The sequence below is a fragment of the Prionailurus viverrinus genome, chromosome D2, assembly GCF_022837055.1.
Source record: "Prionailurus viverrinus isolate Anna chromosome D2, UM_Priviv_1.0, whole genome shotgun sequence".
Lineage (NCBI taxonomy): Eukaryota > Metazoa > Chordata > Mammalia > Carnivora > Felidae > Prionailurus > Prionailurus viverrinus.
In genome coordinates this window covers 68651436-68669872 of record NC_062571.1, presented here as the reverse complement: position 1 = coordinate 68669872, position 18437 = coordinate 68651436, and the positions used below count along the sequence as shown (strand labels likewise).

General features: G+C 48.3%; 1 protein-coding gene across 1 annotated transcript in view; it reads right to left on the bottom strand.

Annotated features, from left to right (window-relative positions):
- The window catches only part of RBM20 (RNA binding motif protein 20), a 195877-nt gene that overhangs the window by 110185 nt on the left and 67255 nt on the right, over positions 1-18437 (bottom strand). The gene's annotated exons all lie outside the window — the stretch shown is intronic.

Here is an 18437-nt window from a genome sequence, read left to right as displayed (position 1 = left end):
CATGCAACCCTTGATCTCAGGGTCGTGAGTTCAAGCCCCATGTTGACTGCAGAGATTCCTTAAATAAAATTAAAAAGAAAGAAAGAAAGAAAGAAAGAAAGAAAGAAAGACTTCAAGCTGGTAGTACAGAACTCCATTTCCCCAAAAGTATTGTCAATGGTGTAGACATCATTTCAGAGCCTCGCCAACCTCCCTCTTACTGTATTTTTAAGTGGTGATGACACAGACAAGAAGGGAAGGAGCAAAGAATCGTGGTGGAAGCAGGATGTCCAGCAGGGATCTAGGCACCTGTAAGAATTGATTCCATAAGGTGGGGGGTAGGGGGGACACCTGGGTGGCTCAACCAGTCAAACCTCCAACTCTTAATTTCGGCTCAGGTCAGGATCTCACAGTTCATCCAACTCTGCATTCTCTCTCTCTCTCTCTCTCTCTCTCTCTCTCTCTCTCAAAATAAATAAACATCTATAAACAAATAAATAAAATCTTTTAAAAATAAAAAAGAATTCTCGTAGAAGAGACACAGAGGGATCTGGAGAGAAAGGTAGCTAGCAGGAAAAGAAAGGTCGGGGAAAGAAAGTTCAACATAAGTTCGGAAACAAAAGGTCAGGAGAGAGCAGAGGGAAGCATGGGGAAATGTGAAGGCAACATCCATTAAGTAGACAAGCAAACAAAACTGCAATACAGAAATATCTCTTTAAGTAATCTCTACTCCCAACGTAGGGCTCAAACTCACGACCCCAAGATCAAGAGCCACTCCACCAACTGAGCCAGCTGGGTGCCCCGGAAGGCTGCTGAAGTAAAGGAAATACCCTGAAGAAAAAGGAGAAAAAGTGGGGGAAAAGAATGTCAGAATCAGAAGTGAAGCATGATTGTTAACTCAGATAAAAAATGGCAGTCATTTGAGATACATGATCCTTCTAGGAAAAAAGCAGGTGAGGGGCGCCTGGGTGGCGCAGTCAGTTAAGCGTCCGACTTCAGCCAGGTCACGATCTCGCGGTCCGGGAGCTCGAGCCCCGCGTCAGGCTCTTGGGCTGATGGCTCAGAGCCTGGAGCCTGTTTCCGATTCTGTGTCTCCCTCTCTCTCTGCCCCTCGCCCGTTCATGCTCTGTCTCTCTCTGTCCCAAAAATAAATAAAACGTTGAAAAAAAAATTAAAAAAAAAAGCAGGTGAGAAGATTAAGGAGACGAGAAAAGACTCTAGATGATGCACACATAGGGTTGAGGTTGGAACCGTCTTCATGTGATTAAGGGGCATCTAATGCCAAGTGTAAGGGGAGAGAATTCTGGAAGACAAGACTTACACCTTGAATCTTACCACAACTGTAAACTAAGGAAAAAACCACAGACCCACGTTTTGCAAATTCCGCCAAAGAGAGCATTCCACTGAGCATAAAACTAAGGAGAATCAATCCCTGCAGAAGTCCAAACTCTATTGGACGGCAATTTGAGTAGGACCAAGAAAGGTCACCTTTGCCTTTGGAAGCCACTCTGTCATCAGGACTTCTACTTTCATTAGCACCTTCACAGGAAAGTCTCAGGTGAACCGCCCTCAGTAACAGAACAAGGAGGAAACTGTTTTCCACAGGTACGAGATAAAGAGCTGCTGAAAATTGAAGAATCGAGAAAGGTGGAGGCCCATGTAGAAAGCTATAGAGCTGTAACTGAAGCAGATTCATGGATTCAGTGAACAACGTGGATTCCTGGGTTTTTCAGAAAGACGTGGGACATGGAAGAGGAAATCTTGACCTATGGCACGAGCGTAAGACAATACGGAGGGACCATCACTGCTCTAAGTGAAATTCCAAACATTTCTCCCTCTCCCTCACCCACTGCATGCTTTTATTGATAACCAAGGAATCAAATGAGTTACCTCTTTCATCGTCTCAAGGAAAGGACAAGAGCAGAGAAAGGAGCAACTTCTTTGCTTGCCTGCTTGTTTTCTGTTTGAGTTGGAAGGCAAGAGGGAAGGGAGGAGGAGGAAGGGACCTGATTTGTTTCCCAAGGATAACAACCAGCTCCTGAATTGCAGAACTGGCCTCAGAGTAACTAAGGCCAGATGACCTTTCACACCAAGGAAGAGTAAAACAGAACAGTTTCACACATACAATGTACCGTAGTCATTGAATGAAACACTGGAAGGCTTACCAGAAACAGCTCAACACAAAGCATGTAAGTTACACCACTAGAGAAGAGGTCTAGCAGATTGGTTTCTAACTGGGACATCTGGGGGGACTGGCCCCACATGCATGTTCTAAGCAAAATAGGGGAGGGAGTTTGGCCCCTCAAGCAGGGTGTGGAGAGGGAGGAAGAAATCCAAAAGGATGCCTCCCTTCTTTCCTCCTGTTTCCCTGCATGCTGGCATCTCACACACAACTTTGCCCTGGCATTGTTGTTTCACTGGGAAGAGGACGCAGAAACTGAGTACGTGGTTCCTGCTCAGGATTCTGAGAAGGACTGGAGGGGGAGCACTCCTCCTACCCTGAAGAGCTTCCGAGAAGAGGTGATGCTGACAGGCACTCTGCCCATTTTACAGATGAAGCTCCTAGCGTCTTAAGTTATTATTCAAGGCCACGGAGATAACAGCATAGCCAGAAGGAGACCGAAACCTGTCTGAATCCAAAGTCCGTGCGATGCTGTCTCCCTCTTCCAGGCTTGAGAAGGAGTGCTCAGGACCGGAGCTGTGTTCACTGCTGCCAGAGGACTTGCAGAAGGGCTGGGGAGGATGGGGCAGGGGGTGCAGGGGTCTGGAGTTAGATACACAGTGAAGGGGTGGAGGTGGGGAGGACTCCCAGCCAGGACTGATGAGGTTAAAATTAGGGACCTCGAGGGGCGCCTGGGTGGCTCAGTCGGTTAAGCGTCCGACTTCAGCTCAGGTCACGATCTCACGGTCCGTGAGTTCGAGCCCCGCGTCGGGCTCTGGGCTGATGGCTCAGAGCCTGAAGCCTGCTTCCGATTCTGTGTTCCTTCTGTCTCTGCCCCTCCCCCATTCATGCTTTGTCTCTCTCTGTCTCAAAAATAAATAAAAATGTTAAAAAAAAAATTACAAAAAAAATTAGGGACCTCGATGTGGTTGCTCTGAAATCTATGCCACAGAAGCTCTGCCCGAGCACTGCTACATTAATGCACAATGAGGAGAAGGCAGGTCCTAGGGAACCATGTTAAATGTGTTATAAGCAACCACCTTGCTGCTGTCTTCCATCCAGGGAGCTGTTCCTCCCAGGCAGCGTGCAGAGCTAAGAGCCGGCACAGACAAACATCTGGCACTTGGGACTAGTCTTGAAAAGGAAAGATAGGACATTAATGTTGCCAAGAGACAAGAGGTCAGCGGGGTGCCTCTCCGGGACTCCAATACCCTGTACGGGGTGCAGGTGCACACAGTCTGGGCTGTGGGCACCAGTGGCTGTAGGCTGCCAGAGCACAAGGCCAGTGCTCTCCAAAGTAAGGGAGCCGTCTGGGAATCAACCCTTGGAGCCTCGGAGAGATCCCACGTGGCTTTTATGACCGTATAGACTGGCAGCATCATGCTGGGTCCAGGAGATAAGATCCCAGCTTCTGCTCCCGTGGGGCTCAAGGCCTAGCAGAAGAGAGATATTAATCAAACGGTCAGAAAAATGTGAAAGTGTGACTTGATAAATGCTTCCAAGGAAAGAGTAAGATGGGCGGTGTGAGCCTCCGCTGGGGTCAGGGAAGAGCTGGGCCTTGAAGGAGATGTGCAGTGTCCTTGGTGAGAGGGGGGCAGGATGCGCACAGAGGAGAGGCCCAGGGGCCAGGAATGGAAGGTAGGCAACTATCTGGCAATTATCTAAGAAGCATTCACGACCGCCCCAAGCTGTCCTCTCTGTATTCAAGAAATCTCATTCCGAGTTTCTTCCGCACCTGGCAAAATGCTTGATGAGTCTTTGCTCTTGTAAGTGTAACAGTGAACTGGTATCTGTACTAATGCCCCACACTGGCTACCAGTATTATGAGCTTCCCCTTCACATGCTTGATCTCATGGAATTCTGACAACAATCCTATTGGATAGGAGAGCGACGGCAGAATCTTCCCAAGATCACGCAGCCTGGGTCCCTGCAACGAACACCAGGTCCACCTGGTTTAAGGCTGGGTCCATAAACCAGGACGGCACGGCTTGGGGTGAGCAGCAGGTGAAAAGATACTCAGGACTGCCGTCTGTATCGCTCTGGTCGGTCCTGAGTCCTGGTGACTGAGCGAGCCTCCTATGAGGTCACCGCCTCCCCTGGAAAATTGGGATGGTGACACCTGTCTACCCACCCCATCCGGGGTTGTGAGGTTCAAGCAAGCACATGTGAGACTGATAGGCCCTCCATGAATAAGAAGCATGATCACTTGGCAAAAGTACACGCCAATACTGACTTCAAATAAGCAAGGTGAGTGACACCCTTTCAAGACCACAGACATCATTAAAGAGCAGGGAGAAAGAAAGAAAATGCACAGAAGAAAACACTTCGCCTCACCTTGACCCTGGGACATAAAAATGAGAGCTAACAGCAATTTCCTGAAGTCTACCACATTACTAGGCACTGCCCAATGTAGGAAAGAATCGACTTCCCCCAGGAAAGGTCTGGCTTTTTCCTTTCCCTCGATGCCCGGAGGTGATGTTTAAACCCTCAGATTGTCCTGCTGGTGGGTGTCTGTTTACCTGGAGGCCTTAGGTCATACCAGGTGGCCTATTGATGGTTTATGGTGGGGGCTCGGGCCACACGGCAGCAGCCTTTCCTCCAGAAGGCTAGAGACACAGGTCAACCACACAGGCAGTCAAGCGTGTCTACGTGACCGAGCCCCAGTAAAAAGTCTGGAAGCAAGGCTTACGGGAGCTTCCCCTGTGGGTGACACCCCACATGTGCTGTCACACACTGTTGGAGGAAAAAGGGCATGCTCTGCCTAATTCCACTGGGAGAAGACCATCAGAAACTCCACATGTGGAACCTTCTGGACTCTCTCTGCACTACGTACTTTCTTCCCTCGGTTTATTTGACTTGGAATCCTTTCACCATAACCGTGATTATGAAAGCTTCCAGCACATTCTCCAAGTCTTTCTAGTGAATTATCACACCTGAGTGTGGTCTTGGAAACACCCGAGCTCACAGCCGGTGTCAGAAGTGAGGACGGTCATGGGGACTTCACTGTCCCTCTCCACTGTCACTGAATCCCCACATAAACCCAGGGAAGGAGTTGGTCCATTCCCATCTCACAGACAAGGACACTGAGCACTTAAAGAGGCCATCACTTGGCCGTGATCCCATCGCAGCGGGTGGGGAACCTGGCGTTAATCAGCAAGCTGCCGTGTTGGCTAGACTGTCACCTGAGCACACAGCGGTTCTGCCACCAGCTGCCAGGCCACATCTCAGGCTACCCCGGGGAGTTCCAGACAGACGCTGAACAGCAGCTCACAGTGTCAGAGGATAAAGGGAGATCTTAGAAAGTGCCAGAGTACGAAAAAAGAAAAGTACCACGCTGTATAGATGCTAAGTGGTACTGTGACCTTACCGTTGCAACTCAGAGCCAGGCCACCTAGGCCAGAGATACCACAGCAGCCGTGAAACCCAAACCTCAGCCCTTTCATGGTCAGAGACATACCAGCCCTCAGGAGCAGGAGCCCGGACAGCAGTGATGCAATGCCTCCCAGGACAGGACATTCCACCGAGAGGCCGGCCAGTCGAGGGGCCACATTAGGGGTGTGCAGAGAGAGGACTCAGGCAGGAGGGGCAGAGGGGCAGCCAATGGCACATCTGCACCCAGGCGGGATGGCATGTGTCTGTCTGCCACGACACCTCTGTCTGCCAGCGTGGGGAGGGGCAGGAAGGAGGCTGCACACACAGCAGATTCCCCCTCCCCCCCATCCCGGGGACCAAGCTGTGCCTGTCAATCCTGCCTCCGCGTCTCAGGAAACCTGGCGTGGCCAATGCCCTCAGCCTCCTACACCCACGCCATCCCAACTATGTGCCATAAAATTAGTTTTACAAGAGTGGTGGATTTAACACTGCCCCCTACACACAGTTCTGTCAGCTCTGCAGCCCCCAAAATACATAGCCAAGCGAAGGGTCGTACATAAAATCGAGATTTCTATGCTTTGTTTGTATATTTAAAAAAAAAAAGCCTGCTGCTATGGTTTTCTATTTTATTTTATACATGTATACAAGGACAGAAGAGAAATCTGGTCAGATTATCTTGTTTTTGCTTTACCCTTGGGGTTCAAGAATCTAAATAATACCTCATAAGGGACATTTAGCAAAGGAGAAAGGAGAACGTTTTTTGACACAGAAATAACTGAGAAACTTAGTATTCTTAATAATAGTAATGTGAATTACCATCTGGGATTTTTAAAACAGCCTTCCAGGAATAAGCTCCGAAACAGTGCTATTATCCTACAGCCCTGCAGGGGTCCATGGATGGGTTTCAGAAGGCCCATGAGAAACCATGACATTGAAACGGTTCGCAAAATCAGGTGCTCGAGAGTAATTTTTCCAAGGTGAAAGTCCAAAGCTTTCATCAGCTCCTTAAAGGAATCTCTGACCCCAAAATGTTAGAGCTCCTAGCACATTCTCGATTTCCCCTGCTCCCAAGGCATCCCTGTGAATTAAACAGGGGAGGAAGGATCACCGACCCCCACACAAGGGAAAGGGCACTGACGGCCCAAGTTCACAGGGTGTGCCTGTCACTTCATTAGCAGCGCAGTAGTGAATGTATATCACGGTCCACCCTGCAGTAATATGGTAGTTCCTCCACCCCCAAGACTGAAAACTTCTTGAGAACACAGACTAGACTTCCTTCCCCGAGCACCCAGCACCTGCTAGGTGCGGGATCAGGGTCCGAGAGGTCAAGTTCCTGGAAGGAATGCTGGACACGGCCACAGTAAACCAGGCACACCCACAATAGGTGCTTGGTAAATGCTTTTTGGTGATAATGATGATCCTGTCTTCCTTGCCTGCTGGGAGGATTATTGTCACTCCTCAGATGATTCACACGCAGCAAAAATATCTGCTTTGGCCACAAAGAAAGAATGTTCCCTCTCTAGGTCTCGAAGTGCCAGACCACCAGCAGGGCAACAATACGACCCAGAATACCGGTGGCTGCAGGGACCAGGTATTGGGAAGAACGCTGGGCAGTCTGAATAACCGACCTTTCTCTCCGCAGCTCTACGCGAGCCAACGATCCAATCACGCAGTGACCTTTCCTCTGTCCCTGAAACCGAACTGAGGAAATCCTGATGACGCTCTCCTGGAGAGCTGCCAGTAAAAAGTCAGAGGCCTCGGGAGGCACCTTTGAGACCCCTCCCTTCCACAAAAAAGTGGAGATCAGCTGTAAGGCCACTTCAGGGCTTGTACAGCTCCCAGCGTGGAGCAGCCTGTGGGCACAGAGGTTGTCCCTGCAGGAATGGGGAGGGACTGCTGATGGATGTGCTGCTACCCTCTGGGGTATGAAAATGTTCTGGAAGGAGACAGTGGATGGGTGTTCCATTCCGTGAATATACCCCAAAATTGCTGAATGGCATGCATTAAAAGGGTGAGTTTTATGGTGTGTGACTTAAATATCTCAACAGAGCTGCTCTCAACCACAGGGTACCCTCCTCCTAGCTTGAAAGCTTGCTGGGGGGATTGTGCCAGCCTGCGGTGTGCAGCCCCCTCACCCCGGCCCGAGGGCTCCTCTGTCAACAGTACTCGAGGTGGGATTAGCATCACCGCTCTGTGCTCCATGGTTCCTCAGGAAGCAAAGGGCAGGATACAAAAGGACAAAAGGTGACTGATTCTGGGGCAGGATCTGAGATTTGAGGTGGTGGGGAAAAGACCCTTTCGTTTTATAGGTAATGTTTTAATATATGTTTTCAAGTTTACTTATTCATTTTGAGAGGGGGGGAGGGGCAGAGAGAGAGGGAGAGAGAGAATCCCAAGCAGGGAGAGAGAGAATCTCAAGCAGGCTTCATGCCGTCAGCGCAGAGCCCGACTCGGGGCTGGAACTCAGGAACTGTGAGATCGTGACCTGAGCTGAAATCCAGAGTCAGACACTTAACTGACTGAGCCACCCAGGGGCTCCAATGTTTTAATATTTTAAAGGAGAATGTACTCATATGATACTTGTGCAGTTAAAATGGAACTTTTAAGGGCACCTGGCTGACTGACTCAGTTGGTGGAAGGTGTGATTCTTAATCTCAGGGTTATGAGTTCAAGCCCCACACCGGGCACAGAGCTTACATTGAAAAATATATTTAATTTTTTAAAAGTCTGCTATTGGGGTGCCCGGGTTGCTCTGTCAGTGAAGCATCTGAGTCTTGATTTCAGCTCAGGTGACAATCTCATGTTCTTGAGTTCAAGCCCTGCATCGGGCTCTGTGCTAACACCACAGAGCCGGTTTGGGATTTCCTCTCTCCCTCTGTCTCTGCCGCTGCTCACCTGCACTTATTCTCTCTCTCTCTCTCAAAATAAATAAACTTAAAAAAAAAAAGAAATAAAAAATAAAATGCCTGCTATTATGCTTGAAATACATCTTTCTATTAATCATTTCAAATCATCTGGCCTAATAACCATATTTAAACACTGACAGCAACTAAAAGCCAGGAAGTCCTACAGAGGAAATTCTGTCATCAAGAGAAACGGTCATTTCTAATACAATTAACTTCACTGCTCCAAACTACAAAGTACAGCCACTTCCGCACCCCCCCCCCCCCTGCCAAAAATTAACCAATGGTAGAGAAAACGCAGCAGTAAGAGCTGGGGGCTGGGCAGGTGCCCAGTGGGGAGAGGGCCCCCATCTGCCTCATTCTGACATCTGCGGTCTCAGGGATGCACCCCCCACCTGCTCTGTGCGCCGTGTTCACGCTCCAGCTGCAAGAGAAGTGGGAGGACGGCTCTGCAATAAATTGCCTTAATCTGCTTATCACACCTATTTTTAGGCCTTCATTTTACAGCCTGGTGAAGTGAGAAGGTGCAGGAGATCCAAATACATGGCCACATTAAGATGTTTCCTGAGAAGCAGGGAGACGCTTTCACAAGCAAAACCAGAGTCGGAAGCCACAGGTTGTTTTTGAAGAGGACGCCAATTAGGGGAGCTGCTGAAGTGCCCGTTCATTTGCCCTCTGATCACCTGAAAGGCGGGGTCTGTGCCCAGGGACTCACTGCTGGGTCGACATCGCCTGGAGGGCCCCAAACACAGCAGGGCAGCCATGGGCAAAGTGACCTCTCCTGCCTGGCAGAGACTGCAGGAGACCTGGGGAAATGGTGGCCACGCTGTCCACCCTGAGCTGGCGAGGAGAGAGTGGCCAGGGTTCTCCCAGCAGACTGGGCCCTCTGCAGAAAACAGTCCAGGTGAGACATTCCCATGAAGAGGTGAGGGACTTGGCTACACCGGCCATCGATCTAGATGCCAGAGATTCAGTCAGCAGGAAACAAAACAAAGTCTCTCTTCTGGCAGAAATTGCATTCCGGTACAGGAAGACTGAAAACCAGACAAATGTTATCATGTGCCAGGCAATGATGAGGACAAGAGAGCAAGCGAAAAAGGAACAGGGGGCAGAGAGAGATGGGACTGCCGCTTGGCCTGCAGGCAGGGTAGGGAAGCAAGGCCGTGGATGCTGCTGGCCTCTGGAAGGACAGGCTCCCAGGCAGCAGGAGCAAAGGCCCTGGGGACAGCTGAGGGGAAGCAAGATAGCTAGAGGGGAGAGTGTCACAGAGAGGACAGGAAGGAAGAAGACATGATGGTCAGGGCCAGGGAGGCCACACAGGTGACACCTCTGGATTCTATTCTCAGTAAGGTGGGGAGGGTCTGGAAGGTTCTGAGCACAGGAGGGAAACAAATAGACTTGCATTTTCAAAGATCACTCGGCTGCTGGGGGAGAGCAGACTGGAGGGGCCCAAGACACCGCAATGTCTGGGTGAGAGCCCACCTAACACAGGTGGCAGCAGAGGAGGGCGTGAGTGTGGTAGATTTCGCGTATGTTTTACGGTAAAGCCAACAGGTTCTGCTGATGGGTGGAGGTGGAGAGAGAGGGAGAGGAGAGGCCAGGATGCCTCTAAGGCTTCAGGCCTGAGAACACCTTGGAGACCCAGGACTGTGCCCCCAACTGTAGACCAAGATCACGGATCTGAGGAGCATTCTGCTTTTCCAGGAAAGCAGTGCTTCGGTGAGATCCTGAGCACCCCCCAGGGGTAGGTGAACACAGGGTTCTCAAACATTGTGCCCAAATTCCTCAGCATCAAAGCAACAGCCCTGAAGGCTTGTCAATGCCACGACTGGTAAGGTGGGAGAGGCAGAGAGGGAGCCAGAACCCTTTCTACACAGGATCTCATTAAATCCTCAGGAGATACAGATCATCCTCATTTACTGATGAAGAAACCATCATATAAAGATGACTATGCTGGATGAAATATCGGACTTTTTAAAAAATGTACATGCAGAAACTCTAATCTGGGATGGGAAAGGTCTTCCCAAGCAAGATGCAACACTCAGAAACCATAAAGAAAAAGCATGAAAAATTTGAAATCTGGGGCACCTGGGTGACTCAGTCGGTTATGCATCTGACACTTAATTTTGGCTCAGGTCATGATCTCACAGTTTGTGGGTTCAAGTCCCGCATTGGACTCCATGCGGACAGCTCAGAACCTGGAGGCTGCTTCGGATTCTGTGTCTCTCTCTCTCTCTCTGCCCCTCCCGGCTTGCACTCTGTCCCTCTGTCTCTCAAAAATAAACATTAAACATTTTTTTTCCATTAAAAAATAAAAAATAGATAAAATTAAAAAAAATTTGAATTCATAAAAATGTAAAATGTCTGCCTAATCAAAGATGAACAAAGACAAAAGCTGAAATGGCACACACATACACCCCAGAAACAGACAAAAACAGAAACAACATCCAACCCATCCATAAACAAAACAAAAAGCAATACCTAAGAGAAAATATTTACAACATAAATAACATGAGTTGAGATCTACAATGCACAAAGAATTTACCCAAATCAATAAAAATACAAACAACCACATTTTTAAAAAGGCAAAAACTATGCATATCAACTAACACAAGGGAGAAATTCAAGACCCCTGTGAAAGGTTGCTTATCTCGCTTATCTCGCCAGCTCCCAGAAAGGCTCACAAATGAGGACCTCACATTTTCAAGAAAAGCATTTACATTCGGTGTTGGGGAGGGTGTGAGAAACAAACATTCTACTTAGCAGGTGGGAGTGTAAGCCAGTAGGTCTTTTTGGAACAAGATTTGGCAGAATCTATCAAAATGTTTCATGTGTATGTCCTATGACTCAGACATTCTACTAGAAGACTCCACCTACAGATATACTTCCATATGTACGCAAGAAAACGTACTCAAGCTTATTCACTGCAGCATGGTTGTAACAGAGAAAAAAATACTCATGACAATAACAACTAACTGTCCGCCAACAGATTACTTAAGCACATTTTCCATGCGATCAAATGCTATGGCATCTTTAATAAGAATGGAGTAGAAGTATATGTACCAGCATCAAAGATCTCAAAAAAACAAACAAAAAAAGCCCAACAGTGAAAAGTTATAGAATACATGTAACATGTTACTCTATCTGTTAAAAAATAAAGCACAAATTATATGCATGTGTCTACATATATATGGATGTAAATGCATAGAGAAAGGGCTAGAAGTATATACATCAAACTGCCCTCAGCCATTGGACTTCGAAAAGAGGATTCAAATGAGCAGAATGGGAAAGAATGGAGGCCTCCACTTAGCACTCAGAACTCCTAAGGAAACACTAACGTGTTAAAATGTTTATAATCATCAACTCGTATATTGCTTAAGAACTGAAAGTGTTTTAAAAACTAAAGGATGATAATGATACTTGTATTCCAACTTTTTGTTTTTTTTAAGTGTTTGCTTATTTTTTTTTAATTTTTTTTTTAACGTTTATTTATTTTTGAGACAGAGAGAGACAGAGCATGAACGGGGAGGGTCAGAGAGAGAGGGAGACACAGAATCGGAAGCAGGCTCCAGGCTCTGAGCCATCAGCCCAGAGCCCGATGCGGGGCTCGAACTCACAGACCGTGAGATCGTGACCTGAGCCGAAGTTGGACGCTTAACCAACGGAGCCACCCAGGCGCCCCAAGTGTTTGCTTATTTTTGAGAGCAAGTGTGAGAAGGGGAGAGGCAGAGAGAGGGAGAGGCAGGGAATCCCAAGCAGGTTCTGTGCTGTCAGTGCAGAGCCTGACATGGGGTTCCATCTCACAAGCCATGAGATCATGACCTGAGCTGAAATTAAGAGTCGGATGCTCAACCGACTGAGCCACCCAGGTGCCCCTGTATTCAAGCTTTTCATTGCACATGGGAGACACCCAAACTGACAAAGAAACCATCATATAAAGATGACAAGACACACATCTTCTCTGTGGAATAGCCCTACTGCAAAAGGAACCATTTCCCTCCATTTGTTCATCCCTGGGTTACACGGCCAGGGGTTTGTCTCCCTCCCACAGGGAGTGGGACCAGCACAGTGGAGTCTGGCGGGCCACCTGCCCACTCCAGTGAGTGAAACCCCTTTCCCGAGTCTACGACTGACAGTCCCAGTAGGGCCACAAGGATTGGGAGAGGAGTGCCCCCGAGGAAGGAACCAAACCCGCGCTGGAGGAAGGGGAGTGGGAAAGCATGACCGGCAGGGCAAGCAAATGGACCACACAATCCACAACAGACCAGAAATGAACAAGGTCTGAAGTCGCCGCCCAGTGTCACACAGCTGGTCAATGGCGGAGGTGGAATTCAAATCAGGTGTGAGAAACTGCAAAGTCATTGTTCCCTCCGCGTCACCTCGGTGCCACTCTTGGCAGCCAGGGGACACCAATCTCAGTAAGCCCTGTGCCTGAGAAGGGCGTGCTGCGGGCCTGTCATCCAAGAACTCCAGTAAGCCCATCACAGTCCTTCAAGTTCCCTCCAGATTATCATCCTTGGAGCAAAATGAAATTTGCACAGACAGAATTTGCTGGATGGAGGGAGGTGAAGGGCAAGAGAAGACAGACGGGTATTTGAGATATGAAGGACAAGAGAAAATAGGTTCCAACAGGACTTGGAAAGAACAGGAAAGGACAAAGATGCAGAGAATGAGGATGGGGATTCTTCCCGCAGACTAACCTCCACCAACGTCATCCCTTACGGGCACCTTGTTTTGCATTGTGGAAGGGGCTGTGTAAAAAGAGTGCAGCAGACATACATCCCGCAGCTGTCCTCAGAGGACTGCAGTTAAAGATGGACACGCTGGTACAGGTGACTGTCACGGGATGCACAGACAAGACACTGATACGGCCAATTACTTTTTATTTATGCAGAATCCAAACACATAAGGAAGAAAGCTCAGTCAACAGGTGATAAAAATACAATTGCAGGAAGGATAATAGGCACGGTTATAAATTCAAATTTTCTCTATTGTTTAATCCCTTTACCCCATACTCCACCTATGTATTCAACCAATATTTACTCAAATACCCACTGCCTTCTGAAATCCTGCCCACTCCTGTGCTCTCGTTCTAAATTAGGACATAATCTGCATTTTCTACTATTTCAATCAACCAGATTACCGCAATCCCAAACCACATTCTTTCAATGATGGTGAAATGTATCAAAGCAGACAATGCATTTCTTAGTTAACGTTGGCTGCGGCATAATTAAGACTGTCTTCACCCAAGCCCACAGACAAAGAGAAGCCGGGCACTCGGGTGTTCAGGCGTGGGGTGGCAGCAGCAGGTCCTAGCTCTGGTCCCACGGTAGGAAATGAGGTCCAACCCTGCCTTGGATTGAGGGGTCTGGGCCTGCTCAGAGAGCTGTCTCCATCCCTAACTGCTCACCTCTCCATTACCAGGAAAGGGAGAAGACAGGCACCTTCACACGGAAGATGCCGAAACCACGTATTACTAGTCTTTTCCAAGCTGGACAATTAGCTATATACACTTCACCCTTCACAACTTACATCCCTTTTTACAAATGAATGTGAGACTTCCCAAGACAACTTTGTTTCAAGCCAATGAGAGAACCAAGAACATAATTAAGAGCTTGTGTAGACGCTTCTAGTGCTTGCCCTTGCCTGGTTCTTTTCTTCTAACACAGGGGAGGACTGCACTTCCCAGCCCTCTTGGTCAGGTGGGCCCATGGAGGTCACTCTTGCCAACAGGCTGTGAGAACCGTGATGCCACCTCCAGGCTGAAGCTCTTGATTGCTGGGTGAGCATCTCTTGTCCTATCTCAGTGACCAAGAAGGTCACATGGTTCCAGGTAGTGAGGCTGTGAGATGGTGGAGCCTCTGACATCTTGAGGGACAGTATAGAGCAGCCCCCACAATGTTTGCACATGGGAATGAGTGAGAAATACATTTTATTGTACTAAGCCTCTGGGATTTGGTTATAGCATAAGTCTATTATGACTTGTAAAAAAAGTTTTTCATCTAGCAAAAGGTTAAGATATGTGTACAAATAAGTAAAATACAACAAAGGAAGGCTGACACTGGCCTAGCCTGCCAAAGGTACTCACCCAATGTATGGTGAAGGAGTGAATAAATGGATGACCTAAGCATGGTATAGACAGATGAGAGTCTCAGAGTAGGAAACATTCACTTCCATTTGGGAGTTAATCAGGAAAGGGCGATGGAGCAGAGGAAACGTAAATATTAACAACATAAATATTGAAAAAAAAACCTGTTGGATTACTGACATTTTTCAAGTTCATTTGAGAAGGTCCCTACAAGGGGAATCCTTTTTCTAAGAGCCTTTCCTCCCAGGAACCTGAAGACCAAGTGAGGCTTCAAGCCAGCTGGAGCCCCCTCCCTGAGCTGGTGGGTCTCCAACCAGGTCACATAATGGAAAACATTTCTTCTCCCTCCTCACTGACAAGTATGTTGGAAGAGGGACCATGTCGCCCCTCCTCAAGAATTCCACAGAGCTGGGACTCCTGGAAGGGCTTCCCCAGCCTGGCACTCTCTCTGCTGCTCCCACTGGTGGCTTCCATGGGCCACTGGCAACCCACAGCTCCGAATAGCTGCTCTCTGGGGGCAGCAGCTTCCTGTGACAGTGGCCAGCAGATGCTCTCTCATTAGTAGTTCACTGAACAATCCCAGTAGCAAAAGTTGCTGCTCTCAAGGAATGTGATCTTCCAATGCCACAGGTTGGCAGCTCTTGGGGTCCTCAGTACCCTGTCCCTCCAGCCTGGATGGCCAGATGGCTAGCCCAGCATGTGTACAGCCACTGCAAAGCACCATTCAGAGGGGACAGCGCTAGGCCAAGCTTCTCTGTGGCAGCAGCGGTACTGGGGACATATGCCAAAGAGCTCCTCCTTTATAAAACCTTTCAACTGCCCTCCAAGGACTGCAGATATGGTTACACTTAGAGCTGCCCAGCATGGCCAAGACCTCATGAGCCTCTTGAACCAAGAACACCCTATCTCCCTTAAGAGGTTCTCCTACTCTGCCTCGATCCTTAAGTGTGCCGAGGCTCAAGTGTCTACCCAGTGCATCAGCCAGCAGTCCCAGCTCCCGTTTTGCATCCCATCTGCAGGACCACACCTGTGACCCTGACCCCAGGCTCTGACCTGCCCCCAGGAGATGGGTAGGCTTCATCCTAATAATATTCCTGGGTTATGACCCTGTAGGACATGCATCTTCTAAGGATTAATATATCTAAACATCGTCAGTCTTTGCAAAGACATATTTCATGATGTTCCCTAACAGCCTCACAAGGCAGTCCTTAGTGGACTAGAAAATACGCTGGCACAGGAATAAGGAGCCCCAGATTCTGCTTCCAGACTTGCCCCTCAGTAGCAGAGACACTGGAAAAATGACCACCTCCCTAAGCCTCAGTTTCTTCACCTGTAAACTGGAGTCAGATCTGTTCTACCTACCTCAGGGAATGGTTGTGGGACTGACATTAACGTAATGGAGGTGAAAGCTCTTTTAAAACACGACACTAGGGTGCCTGGGTGGCTCAGTCGGTTAAGCATCTGACTCTTGATTTCAACTCAGGTCGTGATCTCACGGTTCCTGAGTTCGAGCCCCACGTTGCGCTCTGTGCTGACAGTGCGGAGCCTGCTTCAGATCCTTGTCCCCCCCACTCTCTGCTTCTCCCCGCTTTCTCTCTCTCTCTCAAAATAAACATTAAAAAAAAAACAGTTTAAAGCAATATACTAATGCTGAGTAGCATTAGTGCATTTATTCCTTAATTTGCAAGAACTGCATATATTTAATTAATAAAAAGTTCCTTATCAATGCCATAAATGCTCAGATTGCAGTACCAAATTACTAAATAACTACCCTGTCCCTTGAGTGTGCAAAGTCTCATGAGGGACACAGGAAGGTTTAAGGCCTGGTCTTTTCTCCCTAGTGATTTAAACCCAGTAGGGGTTATAATCCAATTTAATCTTGCTACATTTAAAGAGAGTAGAGAGGACTCAGAATATCATCCAAGCCATGTCCCTCGCTTGACACGGAGGGAAACTGAGGCTAACAAATAACTAATAACTAATACCCAACAACAGCTATAACATTAGCTAGCACTTACTGCATGGTTCCTCCTTATGACCCTCAGAGGGACTGTAGCCCAGGCCTGGGACCCGAGTGTCCAGACTCCGTAGCCAGGACTATTCCCATGAGTATATAAAAATCTACTTCTTGGGGCGCCTGGGTGGCTCAGTTGGTTAAGTGTCTGACTTCGGCTCAGGTCATGATCTCGCAGTTTGTGAGTTTGAGCCCCATGTCAGGCTCTCTGCTGTCAGCACAGAGCCTGCTTCGGATCCTCTATGCCCCTCTCTCTTTACCTCTCCCCCACTTGCACTCTCTCTCAAAAATAAATACACTTAAAAAAACAAAAAAACAAAAAAACAACCTCTTAAATCTACTTCTCTGCATCCGCCCTGGTCATCAGGCTTTTAGGTCAACTACTTCTCTTTTGAGATCCTCACACCGAGTGCCCTTAAAAGATGAGCAAGAACTGAAACAGTGGGCAGAGCAAAAGAACATTCCAGGAGGTAAGCCTGGGGGAACTGAGGGGAACTTCCCCACCAGGGAGGAAGTAAGAGACACTCAAAAACCAGAAGCCAAAGTGAGGATGACCTAAAATGACTGATGATCATTTTAAGCTACTCTACAGAGAGCATAATAGATGTGCTGGGGAATTAACAGAAAAAAAAAAAATACGGTTTCAGCCAAACAGAAACTTATAGTCGGTCCAGGTGATAAAGTATACACCTGTGACATAACAGAAGCGTAATTACTGGAGTCTCTAGGACAGTTTTCATTAGGCTTAATCACTAGAGACTGAAAAATCCTAGAGAGTCTTTTCATGCCATGCTTAGACTATTGCAGTAGCCTTTAGTTTAAGACTACTTATCTCTGTTCATGATAATCTACTACAATGGCGACCAGAGTGGCAACTACTCCTGCTGCTACTGCCACACACACATCGTCACCTGTGGTCTTTGGGCTCAGGGAGACTGAGAAGAGCATCCGTCCCAAGACCCTCCTCTTGAGGAACCTGGGGAACTCTGGATGCCACCTTCTGGGAATGGCATCTCATGTAAGCCCTTTCTGTGTGGGAGCCTCCTTGTTCCCCAAGCAAGAGTAGTCCCAGAAGACTGTGGCCCACATGTCGCCAGCTCTCCCCCACATTCTAGGGCCTGGGGCTCATGCGGGACCTGTCCTCCAGGGGATGGCCCTCCCTCCAGTTCTCCTCCTGTGTGGGGAGCCCAGAGCAGGTCCTCACCAGGCAGAGGTCCAACTGGGAAACTAGTCACCGGGGTGCCCAGTATTCCCAAGAGACTTTGGGAAAGGAAGCCCCACCCCTTCTCTCCCAAAACAGGAGAGTTTCTCTTCAAGAAAAGGTGAGCTTCTCTCTCCCTCCTCAGCCTCTCCCCCATTGGGCAGGCCTGGGGTGGGGTCCGGGCTTTGGCTGGGAAGCTGCGAACTGAAGGTGGAAAGTGGCTCTTTCAGGAGACCCCATGCAGCAGACCCCAAATTCAGATGCTCTCTAAACTCAGAACTGAAGGTCCGATGGGGATAAGACGATGCTGTTCCGTGGGGTTATTGTGAAGATTAACTGAGCGAACATGCAGGAAGGGCCTGCACCCGGTATATGCTGAGCACCCAGTATATGCCACAGAAGTGTGTGCATTGTCATCACCAGTTAGAGTCCTCCTGGCCGCATTTCCAGATTATCTGGGCATACCCTGCTCAGCCAACCACCGACCTCCTCTGCTAAAAATTACCTCACATACAAAGCAAAATGTTCACTATGGTCGTAGCCCAACTACTGGTAACTTTTCACTCATCAGTACAAATGTTACAGCTAAGAGACCTTCGATGCAGAGGATGTAGCAGCATGGCAAGAGACTGATCAAACTGTGTGTTTTTCACATTTCCTGCTTCTTAGCAGTGAACTCTCTCTTCGTATGAAACACTAGGCGGAAGACTAAAATATAA